General features: G+C 48.6%; 1 protein-coding gene across 3 annotated transcripts in view; it reads right to left on the minus strand.

Annotated features, from left to right (window-relative positions):
• NCK2 (NCK adaptor protein 2) overlaps window positions 1-9,873 on the minus strand; it is a 152,577-nt gene extending 142,704 nt beyond the window's left edge. For 2 of the 3 annotated variants that reach the window (XM_042981066.1, XM_042981067.1), the window contains exon 1: window positions 9,803-9,873. The gene's annotated coding sequence lies outside the window, so the exon portion shown is untranslated. The remainder of the gene's footprint in view (window positions 1-9,802) is intronic. The other variant, XM_042981065.1, reaches the window with a different exon arrangement.
• Window positions 9,874-11,338: the final 1,465 nt, after the last annotated feature.

Here is an 11,338-nt window from a genome sequence, read left to right on the forward strand (position 1 = left end):
CAAATTATAATTTTCTCTTTCCGTTTCCCTGGATAAGGTCTCATTTGCAGTATTTTCGTTCGCTCTCCCCTGAAGAGTTTCTTTTTCGGAACTATACAAAGATGGAAATGAAACATTTGAAAGCTAACAGATGTGACCAGTCCAATGATTGTCAGGTTGAACCTAGAATCTTACGAACTTTAGCCATAACAACTACAAAAAAAATTTTTTTTTCCTATGGATAGCCACAGATTAAAAGGATTCTGAGCTAGGCAGACAGATTTGGAGTGGACCAAACTCTGAAAATTGACTAGTTATTAAAAACAATTGACAAGGGACTCCATGACTTCCTTGTAAGTGGACATTCTAAGGAGAGTATGTTTTTATCACAGTTCAGCTAGATTTCAAAAGGTTTCCTACAAATCGACGTTTTATACTTACATGGTCCAAACATGGAGAAGTACACAATTTGAAAAACCAACATATGCCACACTTCACCAACAGTATTAAAGATAAACCGTGGTTAAGTCAGTTATATTAAAGGAGGTTTCTCCTTTATATAACTACAAGATGTATAAATACTGCCTAGCTCTCTAAATAGATATTTTTCATGTTTATAAAAATGGATGAAAAAAAATTATCTCCATATGGGCAACTGTGTGAAAGAATACATGTGCCATTAATTTAAGGATTTGAGTAAAGGAAGGAAGCGTTCACTGACATGAAGGTTGCTGAAATACTGACATCCCGGGCCAGTAGATTTTCTGGGGTGGGAGCTGCCCTGTGTATTTCAGGATGCTTAGCAGTATCCCTGGCCTGTACCCACTAAGACACCAGGCACACTCCCCCGTCAAGATAATTGGAAAATGTCCCCAGACACTGCCAAATGTCCATATGGGCAACATCACCCCCAGCTGAGAACCACTCATCTATATATAGGACCGGAGGTCCAATTCTCAATTAAGTTTTTAAAAATATTAACAATTAACATATTTGGCAAAGTGAAGTGCTCTTATTTCTTGATCCATACCTAACAGCCAGTTAAGACCCCAAAATGGATGGGGATTTGCACATATTAATATGCCATCATGTTAAGCACGTATTTTCTTCCTTCAACATGTAACCCTCACCGACCTGAGACATGGACAAAAAGGGAACCTACCTCTGTTTTTTGAAAGGTGGAATGAGCCTTCCTGACCAGCGCTGAGGGAGTGGCACAATCAAGTTTAAGCAGCAACATATTAAACACCTGAGCCTTAAACTAGGCCACATCAAGTGGGCTTCCGTTCTACCCAGGCATGCTTCAAAGTGAAAATTATGATGGCCAGCTGAGTGTCATCTCTCCCCTTTTTCTGTTTAGAGGATAACGGCGTGGTTTGCTTACAGTCGCCACTGGGTCTCACCTACTGAGCCATCTAAAACAGACCTACTAAGGAAACCATGGGAAGGCAAGAGATGGCTTAATAAAGGGGTGGCAGGAGGAGCTCCTAGTTAGGAGCTAGGGAGGGCCAAGGAGGGCAGTAACCAAAGCACGTAGAGGAAAAACCATATGCATGCTGGTAATGGAGTCAGATGGAAAACTGACTTTAAGATAAATGGTCAGGGCGGGGGTGTACACGAAATGAGTCACATGCAAAGGTGAAACATGGAGGGGAGAAGTGAAAGGATGCAAAGAACGATCTGCTTTTATATCTGTCTTGCCAGATATTGTTCCTAAATAGGTTTCTTTAAAAAGAGGGGGGCTGATGAAAATTCACTATTCACCTACGTCAGATTTCCTGCAACTGTCTCTAAAATAACTCCTTGAATCCCTGGTTATTTCTTGATCTCTTAAAAATTCTCCAGCAGCTTGCAGTTTTTATGTCAATGTCCCCGAGCTGGTTTCCATCACTCAGAGCAGTAAGAGGGCTGTTTATCACCCATTCAGACCTCTCCCCATCACCCCCACCCAACACAAACAAGACTTGCAAACAGGGAAACAAGCTTTTAGAGTGATTGTCCTTAAAATGGACACAGCTGGCAGGAGAGAACAGGCACTGCTCTTCTCTTCTGCAGCCAGGCTCATAAGTGACATAATTAAAATACTTGTTGACTTGCAGACATCCTTAAATATTCAGCCAAAATTCATAAGATATTAAAACTGAGCCCCATCCTCTAAGGAAAATCAATGCAGACATTGATGGGCTTTGTCTGGTAAGACAGCCACTGGCACTTTCTAGGCATCTCGCTGCGACTTCAGCTTCTGGTAACATTTCTTACTAGCTGGCCACCCCCACTGCTGCTGGGAGAATTATTAAGCTTGTTTAAATAAATAAATCTTTGCTGCTGCTCCTCCTGGAACATGCTACATACAGAGCTGGCCAGGGGGAGACAGCTGGACAGCAAATCTAAGACTGTGAATTCAAAGAAGCTGCCCAAGGTGTGGACCATCTGAAACCACTGTGTTCCTGAGTCTTAGGACAGACATATGGATACTTCTCCCAACAGGGGCACCGGACTCTCGGTTCTATCTCAGTTCCACCTGCCCTGGGCAAAAGCTAGCCAATGCTCTGAGAGCCCCTAAGGGCCTTCCAAACACAGAAGGGTATATTAAGGACGGTCTTACTTGGAATGATTACCAATGTCAAAGCTCCCATTGGAACCTTGTTAGAGAAGCCTTCCAAAAATCCAGACTGACACTTGACCTGGCCCCTCTCATGATCCAAGAAGTACATTTTCAAAGCCATTTTGGGATTCTTTGAGACCTGCACAGATCTCACAAAAGCACAAAAGAAAAGGATTTGGTGTGTTGGGCTCCAAGGCTCCAAGTACCTACCGACCTACCTTCTCTTTCTAACATGAACTCATTAAGAAAAAACAGCAGCAACTGACAATGACCTCCCAAAAGATACCCCAACAAAACAAGCGCTCAGGAACTAAGTGGAAGAACAAGAAAACTCAATCCTGCCTCCTCAGTCCCCACAGTGGTGGAAATTGGGTGGGGAGCACCCCACACAGCCATTTACAAAGGAGCCAGCTGCAGAGACCTGCACAATAGTACCTGCACGCAGGCTTGTGGGCCACTCTCAAATTAAAATACTGCTACTATCATCAAACAGAGAAACCTCCTCACTCACCCCGTGTTATACTGCAAATCCCTCAACAGTGGTTCTCAACGTGTGGCTCCCATCCCATCGCAGGCCACCTGAGAACTCAGCAAAAAAGCACATCCTGCGGGTCAGACCCTCTGGGGTGAGCCCAGCGATCTGAGGTCTAAGGCAAGCCCTCCGAGGGATACTGATGCCCACCTCAGAGCTGGAGAGTTTGCCCATCTGAGGAGCAATGGCCCGTGGTATGCAGCAAGGAGGGGCTGAGAGGAGAAGCAAGGCCAAGGGTGCCCAGTCATGCTCCTCTGTGACCCTGCACAGCTAGCCGTTCATGACCCCTGGAGCAGCTGTATTTATTATGTCTTTCCCAAGTTCAGGGCTTCCTCCACTGCCTGGCTGATACAAGAAGTTCCAGTATGAACTGATACCCAAGCTCCACTCTTTATCGATGGTTTTCCATCAAGGTTTCTCAAATCTTATACCTAATAAAAGTTTATGGCTCTGTTTATGTATTTTCAGAGACATCTTAACGAAAAGACGGTGGCCTAGCTTCGTCGATAAGAGCAGAGACTCAGAAGTCAGCCTGAGGTTGAGTTCCACATCCACCATTTGCTAGCAGTATCTACACCTAATTTTTGAGAGGATTCAATGAGTTATTACTTTGTATAAAGTGCTCAGACCAGTAATCACAACATGAGATTGTGTGTGCGTGTGTTAACAGATAAACTAACGATCACTAAAGAAAATATGATTTTAGCTTGTGTACTTCTAAAGCACTTAATGTACATCAGAAATATGTTGAACACTAATACCCAAAAGTTATTTTAAGTTGGCAACTTACCCTCGAGAATTCAAAACACATTTTAAAAATATCTGTAAACTGGACAAAGTATTTTGATTACATGTAACCAAATCTGACTTTATTAAGCGCAGGAAATAGTACATTATTCCCTAGATCTACAAGGGTGAGACCTTGCCCGCTAAGGAATAATAATAATTGCCATTACTATTATTCTGAATTGTTCCCATGCTGTCTCCTTAGCTATCTCAACTTTGAGACACACAGAAGAGATGAAGCTGAAATCCTAAAATGAGTACAGACCTGTCCTCTGCAATATGGCAGCCACTACTAACCTCAAGAGGCTCTTGGCCACTCCAAATGGAAAGAAGGAATGTGGTGTGCCAGAAATACAGAATACATGCCAGATTTCAAAGACTGCACACAAGCAAAACAAGGTAAACTATCTCATTAATAAGGTTTTATATTGATTACACATAGAAATAAAAATATTTTTGACCTATTGGGTAAGATAAAAAATATAAAAATTAATTTCATGGGGGGCACCTGGGTGGCTTAGTCGGTTTAAGCGTCTGGCTTCGGCTCAGGTCATGATCTCGTGGTTCATGGGTTTGAGCTGCTGGGCTCTGTGCTGACAGCTCAAAGCCTGGAGCCTGCTTAGGATTCTGTGTCTCCCATTCTCTCTGCCCCTCCCCCGCCCTAGCTCTCTGTCTCTCTCTGTCTCTGTCTCTCAAAAATAAGTAAACACTAAAAAATAATTAATTTCATGGGGCACCTTGGTGGCCCGGTTGGTTAAGCATCTGACTCCATATGGGCTCAGGTCACGGTCTCGAGCCCCACGTGTGAGGCTCCCAGCCCACGGGGAGCCTGCTTGGGATTCTTTTTCTCCCTCTCCCACTGCCCCTCCCCCGCTCCCACAAATTCACAGCAACAGCAGGCCCAGAGGGGACAGCGTGGCCCTCCCACTTGGCTCTCTACAGCTTGGGCCAGGATGGGCTTTCATTACCATACAAACCCAATGCTTTCCCTATAGCTGATATTTTATCTTGTTCCTGATACCAAAAAAAACCTACATGTACTGAGGTGAAGCATCCATAAATGGATTAAGTCAGCACTGATTTCTCTCCTTAATCATTCTACCTAAAACCTGACCAGCATCTAAAAGCCCAGTGCCCAGGCTCCTTCCCTATTTGGAGGTTGCATGACCAATAATGAACTGCCATCCCCTCCTTAGGTCTGCTCTATAACCATCCCTGGCAGGTGTTCTCCAATCAGCAGATTCCAGATCTGGATGAGGGAAGCAATAGGACTTTCTAAAACAATCAGCCTTGTTTTTGAACACAGCGTTACTGTTATGAACTGTATCCCCAATATTCATATGTTGAAGCTCCATCCAACCCCCAAAGTGGCTGTTTGGAGACAGCCTTTGAGGAGGTAATTATGATTCTTAGGGTGGGGCCCTAATCCCACAGGACTGATGACCTTATAAGAAGAGGAAAAGCCACCAGACTCTCTGCAAGCAGAAAGGAGAGAGCACACAAGGACACAATGAGAAGGTGGCCTTCTGCAAGCCAGGAAGAGAGACTCACCAAGAACTGAAACTACCAGCACTTTGATCTTGGACTTTCCAGCCTCCAGAACTGTGAGAAATAAATTTCAGTTTTACACCCAGTCTGTGTGCTTCTGTTACGGCATCCGGAGCAGACCGAGATACAAACTAAGAGTGAATAAGCACATTTCAACTTGCAGAGCCTTTCCAAGGTAATGCTGGCTCCCAGCAATGAAGCAAGGACAACAACTCACTATAACCGCTCCTGCCTGCCTCCCCTGAAACGGCTCGTCTTCAGAGTCAGCTCACATTAGAGAATCTGCTCCCACCACTATCTGCTCACATGTGCAACATGGCAAAGGCATCCACGCAAGGTCTACGATGCTTCACTTCATTAGTGGTACATGCTATTAGATCAACAGCCTCAGAAAAACATCTATCCAGCACTCTTTTGGCGTTCCTTATCTACTGCCTGCTTAGCAGGGCCAAGGGCTCTGGAGGGCAGGACTTATACTCAAGTTCAAGCTCCATCATCCCTGGGGTTGCCCCTGAGCTCTAGTCTCCTCACAGAGAAATAAGGGCCAGAGTCCATTTTACCATGATATGCCAAATATTAAATAGGATGGCCTTTGTGGAAAGCAATCCGTAAACTATACATTAACATACGAGTTAGTATCTATTATTCTTACCTGACTATCGCACTTTGGGGCTTCATTTAAGCACTGACCAGCAAAACTATCTCAAGAGGAAACTGTAATATTTAAACTCCAAATGCCCTTGAAGCTTCTCCTTTTAAAACCAATAAAAATACAAGCAGGAGAAAAAAGTAAGGTGGAACTGACTAATTAACGTACCAGGCCAGGAGGACAAACGCTTTGCCCAGAGTTTCCAATTCAAGTTGACACGGACAATCTACTGAAAAGTAATATATGCAGCCAAACCACCAGGTGGGTGTGCAACTGGGTTTGTTTTTTGTTCGTTTTTTTTTTTTGTTTTTGTTGTTTTTTTTTTTTTTTAAGTTTAGCTTCAGGACTATAAATGATGCATTTGACCAAGAATTTACCAAATGGAGAGGCCACCAGACCAAATTCACCCAACTGTCCAGACATCCTGGAGACAAAGCCACCCACGAGGTCAGAGGTTCTGAGCAGAGGTACAAAGATTCTGGAGATCTTTTATTACTCACGTTTCAGTGGAAACAAGAGCCCTAACTGCCCAACAGGCTCAGCATTCAATATTCATGTGTTTAATATTTGTTGGGCATCCACATGTATAAGATATGAACACAAGAAACCACAGGGCAGATGGTGACATGTGGGTGTGTGTGTGTGCGCGCGCGCGCGCGTTGAGGGGTATAACTTGCTAAAGCTGATTACACCTTCAGAAATATACGTACTTTGGGATCTGTTCAAAGTAAAATAAAGGAAAAGAAAGAACACTCTAATTTTTACGACTGTGTTACGAAAGCGGCCTAAAGACATAAGAAACTATTTTTACTTAAGCTGCATACTTTTGACAACCGGTTAAAAGGCCATCTTGACCCCTTTCGAAGTTGCCTGAACTCAGGCATCTAACAACATACATGATAGCATTTGTAGCTTAGGCCCTGTAAAAACATGCCATGAAGGGTTTCCATCACACATCTGAGGAAAGAGAAACAATTTGGAAGCGCCATTTGCTCTCCCTCTGGATGGGAAGACTAATTCCCTAAGCCTCTGGGGTGAGTCGTGGGGAGTTTCCAGTTCATTTGTGAAAAGAGTTTAGCTTACAAGTTTCCCCAAGCATTGTCCACTGCCCTCCCGTGCAGTTGCAGCAAGCAGTTTTCAGCTCCTCAGCTAGCCAGCCTCATTTTTAATGATGGAGAATCATGTCCACGAGCGCTCTCTCCCCAGCGCACACTGTAAGTCAGTCTGGGCAGTTAGAAGCCTGTGTGTCCCAGAGAGCAACACAGCCTCATTTAGCCAGGGCAAATTAAGCTAATGCAAGTGATCAAGTAAAGGACTACAGGTTATTCCAGGCAATCAGGGAGTCTTTAGGGTATTTTAAAAGGTTATCTAGTTTGTGCTCATGCAAGGAAGATTTCCGGTGTATTTAATATGGATGATAGTGCCTTTCTCAAATACTGTGTACATAAGATCTGCTGTTGGTTGGAAAACCTCAATAATCCCCCAATGCAAATGACAGGGCAGGGTCACTGATTTCAGAGATGAAGAGAATTTAAGCATACAGCACGGAATAAAGCAAAACTCAAAGCCTGGAAACTGAGCCCAACTATTAGAAATGCACCTTACATAAGCCCCGCCCATTTAAAAAAGGGCCAGTTTCGGGGCGCCTCGCTGGCTCCCCAGTGGAGCATGAGACTCGATCTCGTGGTCTGAGTTCAAGCCCCACGTTGGGTGTAGAGATTACTTACAAATAATATCTTTAAAAATAAGTATAAATAAATAAACAAATGTTTAAAAAGGGCCACCTTCTCCACAAGTGGGCAGAGGTGGGTGATGGAGTGCTCAGTTGTAAGGGTGGTGATCTGACACTCAATTTCATACTAAACTCAATGATCAGTGGTGGCGTCTGTTTAGGTTAACAGCGGAGATGCTGGGAGCCCAGGTGAGGCCTCCAGGAGAGGAAGCCAGAGTCAGGCACCTCCCACAAGCTCCCCACTTGCTTAAAGTTCTCAATTTCAGCCTCAAGGAGCTGCAGCCAGATGACCACAAACATCCGGCCTTTTTCTCCAATCAAAAGTGCATATCTAATCAACCTCAAGGGGAGAATTCATTAAGGTAGGATTTTCCCTTGTGGGTCACTGCTGCACAAGCACCATTAACACCCGTTTTTCAGGAAATCCCTGCTCCCAACACTTAAAAACCTACATCAACAGCTCCCTCTCCCACTTAAGCCCATTTCTTCTCCGAGCGTCCACAGACTGCCGTTCTCTTTATACAAAAACCGCACACGCTTGAATCCTGTTATTAATTTACCCATCTATCGAGGAACGCCCGGTAAGAGAATTAAGAGAGTATTCAGAAGCAAAGTTTAGATCTGTTTTGATAAGTTAAAGTAGCCCTGCTTAATTTCATGTTCGGTCATTTCAAGACTTGAAAAGCACTGCTGCTAACAATATCAAACGCAGTGGTATGAAACACACCCGAATTATTTTCATTCCTACCCAAATCCCTTCCCAGAAGCCGGGAGACGCTGGGGATGGGCCCGGACGGGCCTCTCCTGCCTGCAGGTCCAGGGCGAGCCATACCCCCTGGCCTCGCTGGTTCAGTTTCTGTTTGGGTCAACAGAAGGAGGGGCCGGCGAGATTTTTAAGCTCCTGGGGCCCACCACTGGGGCCTGCTCATTCCCTTATGCAGACACAAACTTGGCAGATTCAGCCTTAAACCTGTTGGCAAAATAAACAAAACCAAATAAAGGGGAAACTGCCAACCGGAATTGTCTGAAGTGATACAGGCCCACTCTACACGCGTTCCTGCTTTGTCCCTGAAGCTGTTAACAATGCTAAAGTCAGGTGCCTGATGTTCCTCGGCCAATAACCCCCAGCATCCCGCGCAGACCTTCCAAGGCGATCGTTATTGTCTCCAAATTAAAGCGTTTTGCAAATTAGATACCTCCGCACGATGCCACGCTAACTGCACTCACAAGGGAGTTGCCTTCAATGCCTTAAAAATCGCACACCAAATTCTTCCAGAACCACTTGGTGGTTAAATCGCCCTGAATAAACCGAGAGGGCAGAGCGATGTGAGAAACTTTCTTTCAGGTGGCTGTAACAGAGTCATGTAAATCTGGGACAGGACGCAGAGCCTGGAACCCGTCACAAAGCGCCCCTCGCCCAGTCGAGGACCTCCTTTATGCGATGTGACAGCAGCTTTGTGCGGGATCGTAAATAGTTGCAATAAACACAGTTAAGTTCTCCGGGCCGAGCTCGGCCTCCCGCGTCCCTGCGCTGGGGCCGCGCGAAACGGGCTATTCTTCCCGGGGACTCACGCCCCGGCGACCCCGGCCACCGCACGGTCCCACGCCTGCTCCTGGCTCCGCGCCCGCCACCCGCTCGCAGGCCAGGCGACCCCACGCGCCCGGGGTGGTCTCCGGTCCCGGGAACGCGCCGCCCAGGCCCCCGCGCCCTCCCGCGCCCTCGCCGGCACCCCCGCCCCCAGCGCCGGCCCGGAGAAGGTGGGGGGTGCCTGGAAGGCGGGCGGGAAGGTGAGGAGCCGGGAGGTGCCGGGCAGTTGCGGCCGCGGGGGGCCAGGCCGCGGCGGGGCCGAGGGCACCGGCGGGGCGCCGAGGGCACCGGCCCCCCTCCCCGACCCCTCCCCGGGCGCGCGCCAACTCCGCCGCACGGCCCAAGTTCGCGGCTCCCGCCCGGAGCCCGCCGCCAGCGCTTACCTCGCCGTGGGCCGCCCGCCGAGGCCGGAGGGCAGCGGCGCGGGTCCCGGGGCGGCGGCCGCACAGCCCCCGCCCAGGCGCCGCTCTTTGTCTGCGCCGCTCCCTCCTCCCGCCGCTCGGCGGACGCTGCCGGCCCGGGCGGACCCCGCCGGCCCGGCCGCCGCGAGCCTCCCGCCGCCGAGCCCTCCCCGCCGCCTGCCGCCCGCTCGGCCGCGCGGCTCCGGCCTGACGATCCCCGCGGCGGCGGCGGCGGCGGCGGAGGCGGCGGCGACCCTCCCCCGGCGCGCTGCGCCCGCCTCCTCCGCGCGCTTCCTCCTCCACCTCCTCCCGCCGCTCCTCCCCGGCCGCGCCGCGACACCGCCCAGGGGCCGGCCCAGGCCCGCGCGCGGGGCGGGGGCCAGACACCCACCTGGGGGCGCGCAGGCAGAGCCGGGGCTCGCGGCGCGGCCGGGCTCGGGCACGGCCCGGACTCCCGGCGCTCCGGCGCGGCGGGCACCGGAGGGGGGGTGGGGGGGCGCGGGACCGGGGCGCGGACGCGGAGCAGAGGTACCCGCTCCCCAAACTGCCCGCTCGGGGAGTGCGGTAGCGGGGGGGTGGGGGGGTGGCGAGCGGACTCGAGAGGAAATAAAGGCAGCAACTTCCAGCCTCGAGTGACTGCCGGGTGGCCTTTCCATCCTCTTTTTGTTTGATTTTCTTATCACGACGCTCTAGTTGTTTGGCGACCGTCCCCCTCCCGGAAGCATTCCCACGGCACTCTCGGCAAAGGAGGCCTGTTGTCCATCAGAAAAGTGACTTACATAAAAATGTCACTTCCTTTCTGTAATTGCTTCTGGGCATTTTTATTTATTTGCCTTGTATCTATTTACTTTCCCAAACAGACACTTTAGTACTCCATCATTCCCGTCGGAAGCACTTCTTAAGAGGAGGAGAGGAAACTCAGCCCTGCAGCCTGTGGTGCCTGAGGTCCGGCTCAAGCACACCCACCAGGCAAAATCCTGTAAGGAGCGGCCCCAAGGTGGGCGCCAGAAGGAGCTGTCCTTAGTAGTGGGACTGGTCCGGTCACCTGGCCACACGTAGGGGCTTTCCTGGAAACAAATTTGGAAGATCAAAACCCAGGAGAAGGGGAAAGACAAGTTTTCCTTTAGCAGGGCATATGCATCCAGATGTCTGTTCTCCAATCGCCTTCCCAGATGGCTTCCCAAAAGGAAATCCTACTATTCAAATGATTCTGATTTCCTGGCGGAATAGCCTGGATCCATGTTAATGAGATTCTTTCTTAGGCTGCTGGCTTCTCATTATTATTAAAGCAATAATAATTTACCCAAGGTGACGAGGCTGTATCATCTGAATCATTCATCCCCTGCTTTGTTCCCCAACCAAGTAGGGTAGCTAGAGCCAGTATAACTTTGAGGTCACAGTATGGTGTTTGACTCTCTGCTTCTTCAAGTGTGGACCCTTGCACAGGTGTTTCTTAACCGATCTAAAATCTATCAAATGGAGAGATCACATTTACTTAGCTCCTATGTCTGCCTGTCC

Source organism: Panthera tigris, chromosome A3 (genome assembly GCF_018350195.1).
Source record: "Panthera tigris isolate Pti1 chromosome A3, P.tigris_Pti1_mat1.1, whole genome shotgun sequence".
Classification (NCBI taxonomy): domain Eukaryota; kingdom Metazoa; phylum Chordata; class Mammalia; order Carnivora; family Felidae; genus Panthera; species Panthera tigris.